This window comes from Lepidochelys olivacea, assembly GCF_965140295.1.
Source record: "Lepidochelys olivacea isolate rLepOli2 genome assembly, chromosome: 5".
NCBI classification, from domain to species: Eukaryota; Metazoa; Chordata; order Testudines; family Cheloniidae; genus Lepidochelys; species Lepidochelys olivacea.
In genome coordinates this window covers 99,131,176-99,144,477 of record NC_140415.1, presented here as the reverse complement: position 1 = coordinate 99,144,477, position 13,302 = coordinate 99,131,176, and the positions used below count along the sequence as shown (strand labels likewise).

The 13,302-nt window shown below is 37.0% G+C and overlaps 1 protein-coding gene across 1 annotated transcript in view; it reads right to left on the bottom strand.

The window, feature by feature from the left end:
* CEMIP2 (cell migration inducing hyaluronidase 2) overlaps positions 1 to 7,817 on the bottom strand; it is a 79,021-nt gene extending 71,204 nt beyond the window's left edge. Inside the window, exon 1 of the mRNA XM_084629095.1 lies at positions 7,720 to 7,817. The gene's annotated coding sequence lies outside the window, so the exon portion shown is untranslated. The remainder of the gene's footprint in view (positions 1 to 7,719) is intronic.
* Between the last annotated feature and the right edge of the window lie 5,485 nt (positions 7,818 to 13,302).

Here is a 13,302-nt window from a genome sequence, read left to right as displayed (position 1 = left end):
ATATAACTTCCACTGTCTCTGGCATCACCTTGCTTAATTTACACTGGAGACAAAGGGAAACAGACAAAACAGCATTCCTTTGTCTAGGACAAATTGTTTATCAGCTCTGCTTGGATTGCTTGGTCCAAACAAACATATTTCTAGTACACCTACATAACTTTTTACAGGCTAACCCTATGTAACACACAAAAATATTAATTATCTGAGTGTCACCAGTTTTCCTTCAATACGTTACAAGATACTTTTTGGATAACAATTATGACAACAGTTGTGTTATGTATAGTGGAGTTTGCCATGGTGTCAAGACTATCTAATAAGAATAACAGATAAGCAATCATAGTGCAAAAGGAGGAATTTGTCAGGTCTGATAACAGTTCTAGTTACGGATAATGAGCCCTTTGCCAGTGGTCATTGACTGGCTTATAAGGTCATGGTAATATATATACACACACACTATTGTTATTAACTGTTCTGCAATACACAGTTAGTTTTGGTTGATCATCAGACCCAGTCTAATATTATGCCCTGGCTATTAATCAAAAATAAAATGTTGGAAGCCAAATAAACTAGCAAATGTTGAAAACAAACCATCTCAAAGCCCTCTCTTTCACAAGAAACCCAAGTTTAAAATTTTAATATTCTTTTAAAATTATGTTAGAAGTCACATCAAACTTGACAGTGTGGAGGATTGCTTTCTGAAAATGCGTATGACTTCTTTTCTGGAACTGTTCTGAACTGGAAGTTCACAGATCATCATGCCAAAGAGATACCGTAACATTTAAAAGAAACATTGCTAAAGACATATTTGAAAAGAGGATATGGATGTGTTTTGAACAGTGCCTCAGACAATAAAACACGAGTGTCAAAAGAGCCTTCTTTAAGTCCTTCCAAACTAGATAAAGTCCAAACAAACCAAACTTAAATAAGTTCCTTATTAAAATTGCAACCCCTTCTCTTTAAGATCTCATCTAGACCTTTGTGATTCAGGAAATCATAACATTTGTAGGTTGTGGTTGAGAGAACTAGCACATTGTCGTCCCTATTTACAACTTTTTGGCTCACCCCCATCCTCTTTGTGGTAGGTAACAGCTACTGCATATAGTAGGTGTGTTTTAAAGTTATTACAAACATGTATGTTAATTATGACTCAGGCGCTCATTTTTTTAATTTCACTTTAGCATTTACTCTCTTCCATGCAATCTGTTACTCGTTATTTGATGTTCGTTTTGGTATAAAGGCACTAAGAGTGAAATCCTGGTCCTACTGAAGTCAATAGTAAAACTTCCTGCTGACTTCAATGGGGCCAGGATTTCATACAGTTTCTCTACCCTTTTTGGATTTCTTTGACTACAAAGTAAATTGAGTCTTGTGGTCTATTTTGTTTTTAGCAACTGGATGAAAAAATATTGTATTAAAAAAAATACTTTTCTGTATGTCTGCAAAGTTCTTTTGGATAAATTGTATTTGTACAGTATTTTTATTGCTTTTATTTATAGACTGGGGTCCTCACAGACAATACAGAGTATATGTGATAGACTGTCATAAATTATGTGGCCATTTTTAAAAATGCCAGTAAACACTTTATACTATATAATACCTTCTCATGCTTTGCTTATACCAGATAGTTTACAGAAAAGAGATTTTAAAAACTATTTAAATAGCGCTTACATTATTTTTCATGTCCCTATACCTGTTAAGTCTAGTTGCCTTAGTTACAGATTTTACAGTGATTCTTTTAAAAGAGTTTGGTCTTTTTAAATATATTTGTATAAAAGGTATCATTCATAGTACAAGTCATTACAAGGGTCCTGCACTTAGGACGGAAGAACTCAATGCACAGCTACAGACTAGGGACCGAATGGCTAGGCAGCAGTTCTGCGGAAAAGGACCTAGGGGTGACAGTGGACGAGAAGCTGGATATGAGTCAGCAGTGTGCCCTTGTTGCCAAGAAGGCCAACGGCATTTTGGGATGTATAAGTAGGGACATAGCGAGCAGATCGAGGGACGTGATTGTCCCCCTCTATTCGACATTGGTGAGGCCTCATCTGGAGTACTGTGTCCAGTTTTGGGCCCCACACTACAAGAAGGATGTGGATAAATTGGAAAGAAGTCCAGCAAAGGGCAACAAAAATTATTAGGGGTCTGGAACACATGACTTATGAGGAGAGGCTGAGGGAACTGGAATTGTTTAGTCTGCGGAAGAGAAGAATGAGGGGGGATTTGATAGCTGCTTTCAACTACCTGAGAGGTGGTTCCAGAGAGGATGGTTCTAGACTATTCTCAGTGGTGGAAGAGGACAGGACAAGGAGTAATGGTCTCAAGTTGCAGTGGGGGAGGTTTAGGTTGGATATTAGGAAAAACTGTTTCACTAGGAGGGTGGTGAAACACTGGAATGTGTTGCCTAGGGAGGTGGTGGAATCTCCTTCCTTAGAAGTTTTTAAGGTCAGGCTTGACAAAGCCCTGGCTGGGATGATTTAATTGGGGATGGGTCCTGCTTTTGAGCAGGGGGTTGGACTAGATGACCTCCTGAGGTCCCTTCCAACCCTGATATTCTATGATTCATTTGTTAAGATGAAAGACAAGTGCTCACTTAAGATATAATGTAAAAAAAAAAACCCAAAGAACATAACATAATCAGACATCAAAGGTCAAATTCCTCCTTGACATTTTGAATGCATTTTGAATTTGAACTTTAAAAACTGCTGTCTTCTTAGAAGAGGGAGTAATGGAATATTATTAGACTTTTAGACATCCAGAAATAAGAAAAAGGAAATGGTACATTTTACCTCCTGTACTTTGCAATCATCTTTGGTGACATAGGCTAAAATTTCCAAAAGCCCTGAAATGACCTAGGAACCTAAGGCCTATTTTCAAAACACATATTAACCTAAAATCATGACACACGCTTGTGCACACTTAAGTGCTTTGTTAACTTGGGGTCTAAAATAATATCAGTTTTTCTTACTGATGAACTATAATAGCTGAAATAAATTGCTGAGCTGTACAGAGATTTACTCTTGGCCAAAAAATGTCAAAACTGTTGGAGGTAGGTTGTATTAGAATACTGGACTGAGACAGAGTATGAAATGCATTCCACTTTATCCTTGGATTACATTTTTATTTTAGGGCCCTTTAGATTAGTGCCAATTTTTAGTCAGAATTTAGCATTGACTAGTTTCAGCATAATGACTTGTACTTTATTAGCTATCTTCTATGATATTACATGTTTAAATCTTACAAATATAAGTCAGCGGCTGTGGAAGTCCCAGGGAACATATTTTATTTCAGAAACACCATGTGGCAGTCTTGCAGAAATGACTTTTTCTTCGGACTTTCCAGTTTGCAGGAAATTACAAAAAAAATTGGTTTCATTCTGAATCACAATGTAACCAAATTTCAAAATTTCCCCAAAACTAAAAATCCCAAGTTTTGGCCATCTCCACTCAGGTGATGTGGATTCAATTCTTGGTTCTCCTGCAGACTTTATGTGTGACTTTGGGCAAAACACTTACAGTGGATTTTCAAGAGCATTTAGAAGTCAATGGTAATTTTACTGTTGATTTCTGTGGTAGTAGAGCTAAGCAAATGCTAAGTATTTTTGAAAACACCAGTGTCTCTGTGCCTCAGTTCCTCATTTTCGCACCCTTTGTGTTTCTTGTCTATTTACAATGTAATCTCTTCTGCGCAAGGACTGCTATGTATCTATGTCTTACTATGTGTTTGTATGGCATAATGGCACTCCGGTCTTGATGGACCCTCTAGGTACTATTATAATGCAAATGAAGAAATAATAACGATAGTAGTAGTAGTCATGAAGGGCTTAATTATGCCTTAGTGCTGGGTCAGCTGGGAAACTGGGTGGTGGAATTACAGCCACATGGATCCATAGAGGTGGTGCAGTCAGCAGATGTAAGGGTCAAGGCTGCAGTACCTGCCATGGAGTTACTCCCCCTTCATTTGGACAGACTTCTCCAACAGAGAGCTCAAGTACTCAGGCTGAGTGCTGAGTCCAGGTTTTACCATTAAGATTGAGCAAATTCACTAAATTAAGGACTTGGAGAGAGACATGGTATAAGAACACAGACAGACAGATCCTTAATAGAACAAAACCCTACATCCTCTTTACACATCTTCAGTCCCCAACTCTTATCCATCACAATTGCACATATGGCTTATGAGCCAACAGGAGTCTCCAACTAGTTATCAAATTGTACTAGTGATCACAGAACGATCAATTCACCTTGTCTAGCAAAGTGAGTCTTTCATATATTGCAATATCGAACAGATCATTGATCCAAGTGTCCATCCAAAGGGATGCAAAGTATTAGCTTCTTAGCGGTCACTGATCAAGAAATTATTTTCCTGACTTTGAAGTATGTAATTTTGCAAACTTAATGCTCTCACCATTTTTTGGTATGGCATGTGTTTAAACTGTATAGTCAATTGCTAGACCACATTTTGGTTTTTGGTTTTTTTTTTAAATGAAGTATACCAAGAGACCAAATAACCAATATCAGTCAGGCTTATTATTGTGTTACAGGGAAAAGGTTCTGTATGATACCAGTTTCAAAGAGCATCAATGTTACATTCACCTTACATGGAAGGTATGCCCTGCAAAGTTACATCCCTAAAACCATCTTTTTATAACCTACTTATTTACCAGTAAAAGATACAATATACTTCACCTGAAACTGAACTCAATCCACTTTTTACTTTGTTTGTTTCTGGTACCATGGTATACCCCTTTATCTTTTGTTCTGAACCAGGCATTCCAGGTCATGATGTAGCCTTATCTTTGTTCTGAGCACATGCATTCCAGGTACTAAGAGGCATGAAGACACCTCCTAGGCCTGTACTAGAATAAATAGGTTTGTGAGGGTAACTCCCTTTCTGTTGCTATGAAGAAACTATTATATATCCTGATACTGACAGTTTTCCTATCTACTTAAGCCAAAACTTCGTCCAGCTAATGCAAGTTGTCATGGAATACTTAGCATAAGTGAACAGGATTACAATAAAGGTACAGGCCAATTTGGCCTATATAACTGATATTAATACTTCATATGTATACTTAAATGCTTGGAATATATATGGCAGGAAGTATTATCAGCATAATATATACGTATGCTAGCCAGCATATATTAGTCAACACATGTATAATATTAAGTTATGTATGTTTTGTGGTTACAACAGTTGTGAATAGGATATGTGAAATGAGAGCAAATATTCTGTCTGACAGTCTACCTTACAGGTGCACATGGTTATTAAGATGGTACTTGTGGAGCACTTATTCTCAACAATTTGTCTAAAATCTCTTAAGCAGAGCTAATGATCTCCAATAACTTTATCTCCAAATTAGAGGCCTATGACCTGGGTTTCTTTTGGAACAAACCATTACCAAGTCCTTAAGTCAGGTGCAAAGAAACAAAAACAGTTTTTTGTTTTTGTTTTTTTTATTATTAATTATTATTATTAGGCTGTCATCCCCTTCAGGCAGAGCCTCTGCAAGAAGGCTGCTAAGGGAATACAGAAGATACATGGGGAGGGGATGGAGATGAGCAAGGAGCCAAGAGGAACTGGAGAGGTGTCAGAGGACCAAAAGGACATAGATGGAAAGCAGGAGATGGAGAGGAGACAGGAGGGCTTGGTATAGTCAAATGTAGGGAAATATTTCCCTGCAAGTTATTTTTCACTTTACATTCGTCTACCAAGGGGCAACTTCATTATAGGCACAAAATATGGCAGATGCATAGTGTGATATCATTTAGAGTTGTCTGGGTAAAACTAACATAATTGTGGATCTTAGTATTGAATGAGGACACAGCTCTAGTACCTTTATTGACTGTTTAACTACCCTCATGTGAACAAAAATGGGTACGCTCTTCCCACCAGTCTGTGATCCATTTCCACGCACTATTAAAAATGTAAAGCCTATTTACATGTCCTACTTAATTATATGCAAGTGTGTTGTGGAGACTACTGCTGAATGAAAACTTAAAAAATATTTTAATATTTGTTCCAATAAAAATTACATTTGTTTTGTTATGTTTACCCCCTTATGTGTTAGCTTTCTGCAAATATTGTAGCGAATAAATTTACTAGCAAGAATATTTGTTGAAGCAGTAAATTTGAAGTCAATATTAAAAATATGCATTGAAAATGAATTTTGAATGAGTGTGAGGATTTGCACCAGAAACTCGAATCGAAAGGTTATGCTTGTCTAGTCAGGGAACAGAAACAACAACATGTAATTATATGTATCCAATCAAGACCAATCAAGGCTATGTCTACACTACAGACCTTACAGCGGCACAGCTGTACCGCTGCAGCAGCACCGCTGTAAGGTTTCCTGTGTAGCTGCTCTATGCCAATGGGAGAGAGCTCTTTCGCCAGCCTAATTAAGTCACCCCCAATGAGCGATGGTAGCTATGTCAGTAGCAGAGCGTCTCCCCCTGACATAGCACTGTGGACTCTGGGGCTTTTGTTGATGAAACTGACATCAGTCAGGGGGCTGTGTTTTTCACATGGTATAGACATAGCCCAGGATAGCTTGAGTTTTGAATATGAAATATAGTATTCACAATGAAATGCTCAGCAACAATTTACAGCCCTTTGAAGCATTTGTCTAAATTATTTGGTAAATAATGAATTCAAGAAAATTACAAACTGCTTGTATGAATTTCACAAACTAAAAAGGAGGTTAAAATTTTCAGATACATTATTTGCTAAACATTATTTACCTGGCTTTAGTTCAAATGATCTAGAATCTATGGTACAGTTTGTGTTTTACATTATGGATTTAATATCATTACTTAAAATATGTTTTCCTGTTTAAAATCCTTACTTATAAACATTTCATCTAATAAGTCTGTGTTCCTTAACTTTCACTTTTATTTGATCTTAATAGATATTGGTTTTGCCATATATTCCACGGAGTATACAGTACAACTAGAACTGAGCCTAAGAGCTACATGTTTCTGACCTCAATCCAAACCAGCAGTTATATACAAAAGCAGACAGATTTGTTACAACATTGTGTCCTTTTTGTCTTAATTATGTGGAGACAGATTAATTCTTTCACACACACACACAAAAAGCATTATTGCTGTTTTTGTTTGTTTTCTTATAAAACTGCCTTTTTTATAAAGTTAAGTTAGCAACTATAAATTTGATAGGAGTACAGTGTAAATATTTTTAGAAATGAAAATGTTTTAAAACGTATATTATAAAACATTAACAAACAACTCTGGAAAAAGCAGAAAGATGTCATTATTCTTCTTGATTGCTGGCAAACAAGAACGGCTGCCAAAAATGCTTAGAATCTGGATTTAGCTTGTAACTCACTTTCTCTGAGAAAAAAACTTTGTCTGTAGTAGTGTTTTGTGTATCCTTGAAAATGTAGCAAGTAAATTGCAACAACCTCAAGACACTAGAGCATTTCAAGGGGAAGTACTTTAATGGACTATTACAACCAAGTCTAAAATAAAATGTACCAAAAATCAATATGAGTGAAAGAACCATCATGCAAGATGACTTGTTAACACAAAGCATTTTACAGTTGTTTTGTCTTTCAGTTGCCATACGCCTATAGATTTTGAGGTGCTAGTTCTCCAAATATTTCTATATTACCTGTATAACAGGAAATTTTCTGAAATAAACTAGAATGTAATCAAATTAATTATATTACATATTGTAGAATAAAACTTCTTTACGGCTTACCTTGTTTATTGTCACTGCAGGAGTACCCAAAGCAATCATAAAAATGCATACAACTGACAAGATTTTCTTTCCGTTAATTTACAGTGTTCTGTCAACATAGATGGCCAACAAATAGCAAACTGAACCCTTTTCCTTTTGGGAGAAGAATGAATATAAAGAGTAATCACTGTTACAGGAAGAGCATTATCTGTAACATGCTCTGCTCAGGATATCATCCTGCCCTCTTGTTTTCTGACCTAAAAAACAGGAATTAAAGTGTCTCATACAAAAGACTGTTGTAAGCTAACGATTACAAATGAGAAGACTTTACCACTTGAGATTATAGGTTTTTGCTCAAAATATTCAAGCTTGTCTGTCTAAAATGAGACACATCTTTAGGCAGCTAAATAGAAATGGCCCGATTCTCAGAGAGACTGAGCGTGCACAACTTTAATTGGCTTCAAGTTAAGGAATAGGTGCTCAGCACCCCTGAAAATCATGCCACTTATTTCAGTGCCCAAACATGGATTTAACTTTAGGCATCCAAGTTTAAATATTTGGACCTCTGACTCTATTCTCTGATTTTAACTTGTGTCAGTTATTTGTATTCAGTCCACAGCAGCTGATTAAAAAAAAGAGAGAGAGACTAAAGAAACAGCTTTGCACGTACAGGTGGACAGCCACTTGTTCCCCTGAGTTTATTTCAAAATCATTAAGAAAGAGATATTAAAGATTAAAGCTGCCCACTGAACTGATGAGCACAACATATCTGCCAACTCAAAGGAATTTATATTTGTCATAAATCCATAGACTTAGACTTTGGGGAACCTGAGAACTACATTAAGACTCAGATCTGACCAGAGCTTCCTGCAGGATTCTTAGTGTGTTTTTATCTTTTGCTGCCATGCCTACAAACATTCAACCTGAACAGGAAAGCTGAAATGGCTATGATGCAAACTAGCTCATAGCTCTCTAGAGAACTTCACTGACGACAATCCGTTGAGACATGCACCTATTCTTCAAATGCTTCATACAAAGAAACAATAAAACCATGACCACTTCAGAATGCACAAACCCTTTGACCGAAACATATCATCAGTTCCCTATTGCCCTTCTGAAACATTAGCATTTAATTCTCATAGGATGAATAATACCCCCCCCCCCAATTAAAATACAGGAAAAGTACCTAATAAAAATGTTGGGGACATGACAAAAGCTTGAGACACTCTGCAGTCTGTAATGGAAATTTGATTTCCTTCCAGGATACACTCAGAAGGCTGATCTCCAGCAGGGTGAGAAGTTGTGGGGTTAATGGGTTTATTTTGCTTATTTTTCTTCAGATTCTATCTCTACTCATTAATCGCTTCTCTTTACTTTGTTACTTTATTCCACTTCCCTCCCCCTTTCTACTGTTTTATTGCTGCAGAAGTACATTTATTGAGCAAGCCAGATGTACATATTGGACTGATACCAATATTTTATAGTTAAATCCTACCTCCACAACACTTCGTGGGCTTAGCAGTGTGCAGCAGAAAACAGGCTGCAACCAGCAACAGACTAAACTTCATTGTTAATACAACTAAAGCTCAAAATAGCAAAACATCTCCAAGGCAACGGTCTCTAAATTAAAAGTTCAGGCTAAGCACACAGATATTATAACAACATATATTCACCAAAGCAATTTTCTTCATTTTAATACTACACAGCACTCAGACTTTATGGAAATGAGAGATCTGATAGTAACTCATGCCTGGCTAGGAAAAAAAAATATTACAATTGAGATCTACAAAAAATACAACAAACCTATTAGAGATTCTGGGGAAATGCCCAGACACTGAACAGAAAGACCTCACAAGGTTCATGCATCACTTAGACCCTGCTGGAGGGCGTAGTTCCGCCAACACTTACTGCTAAGCTCAGTGTTTACTACCACAAGTATTACTTACTTCCATTTCAGGCACATCGACAGTACACATGGTGAAATTCTGTACAGAGATCGCATAATGCCTAGTCACCTCTTAAGTATTCAGAATGGAGTTCCAGTGTAGTTAGACTTTGTTCTTCTTTGTAGGGGTGAATTTCATTAATAGATTAGATGGTTTTGGAGTGGAATTTTTTAGGTCAAACCTCCCCTTCCAGGTCTTCTTATGTGGAAAAGAGTATTTGACACACAATATCTATTCAATTAGCCAGGACATTTGACAATTTTATTTTTCTCATCTCATTTAGCCAGTGTTAGTGGTTTTTAATCAGTACCATCATCCTGTTTTGACATTAGCTGCTTTCGCTGATGTTAGTTTCAGTGCTACAGAAAAACAACAATGAATTCAAATTATTTAGCACCTTGACTTTTGTGGGCTGCATAAGCATACTTAAAAAGATATGAGAGCTCATGTGCAAGAATCTCTTCTGTGAAAGAAAAGGAAACAAAATTAAAAAAAAAAAACCCCACACACTTCTATTTGAATTATTTTTAAACTGATTTGGATCGAAATGCCACCGAGAATGACTTTCTCTGAAAGAGATGGGAGAGTTTCCCACTTTGCTTATTTATTTGACAAAAGTTTCTGTCCAGTCAGTGTCATGCTTGGTCTGGCTTTCACAATCAAACAGAGGAAAGAAGAAATATTATCAGGAATGAGTGATTGTGAAACCATAAACTGGCAGGGGGAACACAAGGGCAGGTACAATACCTAAAAATACTCATAATTCTTTTAAAACAAAAACCAGTTTTGATTTCAGGTTGTTGACGTCCTTCTACACATGAGGAAATGCATGCAAATGTGCTATTTACTCATTTCTAATGTGTATCAAAAACCAACAAAAACCCCCTTATATGGTTAATGCTTCCCTCTCACTGTTGGACATTATAGCAGGTCTAGTTGTGCTCAGGAGTTGTTGGCATAGAGAATGAGGAACTCAAGCTTCCTTCTTCAAATTTAAAGTAATCTCCTCTCTGACCCAAAACGGGGAGGAAAAAGAGGAAAGGCATTCTTATCTAGCTCCAAATGCCTCTGAGTCCCATCGTTAGATGCTTTAATCTTTCCTTGCATGAAGGACATGGTGAATTAAAACCCTGGCCCCATTGAAGTCAAAGGAAGTTTAGTCACTGACTTTGATGGGTTCAGGATTTCACCTGAAGATTTTATCCTCAGCTTGGTTGTAGGATTTCCAGCCTATCTTAAACTGATCATCTAGGACTTTAAAAACCAACACCAATTATGTGAATTACACCTGAAAATGAACAGGAAGCCAGTACAGAGACACAAGCACAAGTGTTACCTGCTCATATTGATTAGGAGGCAGGTAGCTGCTTTCTGCGTTAGCTGGGTTTCTGGGTGGTCTTCAGTGGTAGGCCAAAGTAAAACAGATTAAAGTAGCAGTAGATTAAAACCTGGAGGTAACAAGGGCCTGGATAGCCATTACAAGGGCCACAACTGGAAGTGACTCTCTGGCAAGGTGTAAATGATCAAAAGAAATTCAGAAGCAACAATGGATATGACAGTACCCTGAGGCTGCTCTAACCATATTGGTGAAAGGTGGGTATATGCCCTCAATAGCTCAGGAAGGCAGTCTCCAATCCACTCCTCCAAATGCATTAAAGATAGAAGGGATAGGAGAAGCCTTCTAACTTGCTCTTTATTCTACCTACCCTCTTTTCAGGGACAGCATATTATTCAAGTTGCACCAGTGTTTTTCTCTCAATTACCTTACAAAATTCCAAAGGAAATCAAATGTATCAATAGCAGAGTCACATAGTGAATGTGCATGTATGTAGAAGCATTTCTGTATTAAAAACAAACCTCATGTTTTTTGAGTCCTCAGACAGATTTTTAATAATGGTGGTGTTGGTCTTGAGCCCATCCACTCTCCCTTGCTGAAAAGACTCCTATAAAAATCAGCAGGGAAGCAGAGAACCCTTTATAATGCTTTTTAAAGCTACACTTTAAATAAAATTCCAGACATACTTGTTAAAGGCTGCTCTATCAAAGTTTGATTTTTTTTAAAATCAATAGCATCCCTGTACAAGAGAGAGCTCTGTATAAGCTCAAAAGAGTGCCTGTCTCACCAACAGAAGTTGGTCCAATCAAGATATTACCTCACCCACCTTGTGTCTCTAATATCCTGGGACCAACATGGCTACAATAACACTGCATACAGCATCCCTTTAACTCACAACATATCATGTCTATGTCATGCAAACTGTTTTATAAAACAAAGAAATATAGACATTAAAATATTGCTTAATGGGTCTGGATCGCTTGGAGAGAAGGCCACCTGTTCAACTAGTGTACCATTGATAGGAATGATCAACTAGTTCATTAGTGTTTAAAGTGGGTTGCAAACAAACTACCAAGTTTTATTAGCACTAGAGAGGACTTGTCATCAGTTGGCTGTTTGCTTACCTGTAAAAATGAGTGGTTTTCTCAGGTCTACTAAGGAACAATTACCATCACAATTGGCACCCTGTTTCACAGTCTCGGCAGGAAAGGTCAAGGACTGAGTCTTTCTCCAGGTCACAGTTCTCTCTTCAGGTTCTAACGTCACACTTCTCATTGTGGTGTCTGAGGGCTTGAAGCAAATTGAGAGAATATGGGGAATTCACACAGTTATTGCTTTTGTGCTGTGTCCATTCTGTGGAGAAAAAGAAAGAAAGAAAACTAAAGTTAGCAAAAATGAATGAAATGTTCAGCAAGTACCTATTCAAACCACAAGTGTATGTATTCCCAGCACACTTAATACCATTTTCTATATTTTTCTGATTGCCTAGACAAATGTAACCACACATATCAATTTATCATGTGCAAAAGAGACATTCATATTACATACAAAGGTCAGTCTCACAGCAGATTTTTTTAATTGAACTAAAAACTGAATATACACTAGCACTGTGCATTTACAAGATTGCATGTCTGAACAATCTATTCATGTCTGAACAATCTATTCATTCCTAGTAATACAGGTATGTGTCAGCAGAGGGCATAGGCTCATTTAGAAAGATTTAGCAGCAAGCTAACCTTAAAAAATACCTTTAAATAATCTCCCTGTTATGGCTGCATTTGATTTTGTTTTGTTTTGTTTTTAATATTTGGTGTTCCACTTTGCTTGCAAAGTCTGCATTTCATGGTTTATTATAGCAAGGGAATTTGATATTAGTCAAAGTAACTTACTCAAGTAGAGTTTTTAATGTGTCAGCTTAAGGGTGAGTTCTGTGACTCAAATCTATACACACACACAACTTCCATTATAATTATCGGGACTTTAGCATGCATAGTCATGACAGAACAGTCCCCTTACTAAGGTTAACTTTTTTTTTTTTAAGATATCCCTAATCTAGAAATATATTCTTTGTTACCCACTGTGACTGCACTTTAAAGTTTTAAATGTGCCATGTTGAAGGCATAGCACAAAGAATATACTGAACTCAGCAGGGCAACTCACATGAGTAAAGTTATGCATGTCTTGCACAAATGTGGGCCAAGTCAGAAAAAGGACTATTGAAACAGCACTTTCTTATTAACGATGATTCCTTAACACGCCAAAGGTACACAGCTAGATTTGCAGATTCCAGGTTTTGCTGACTGAGCTGGATGTTAGAAGAAA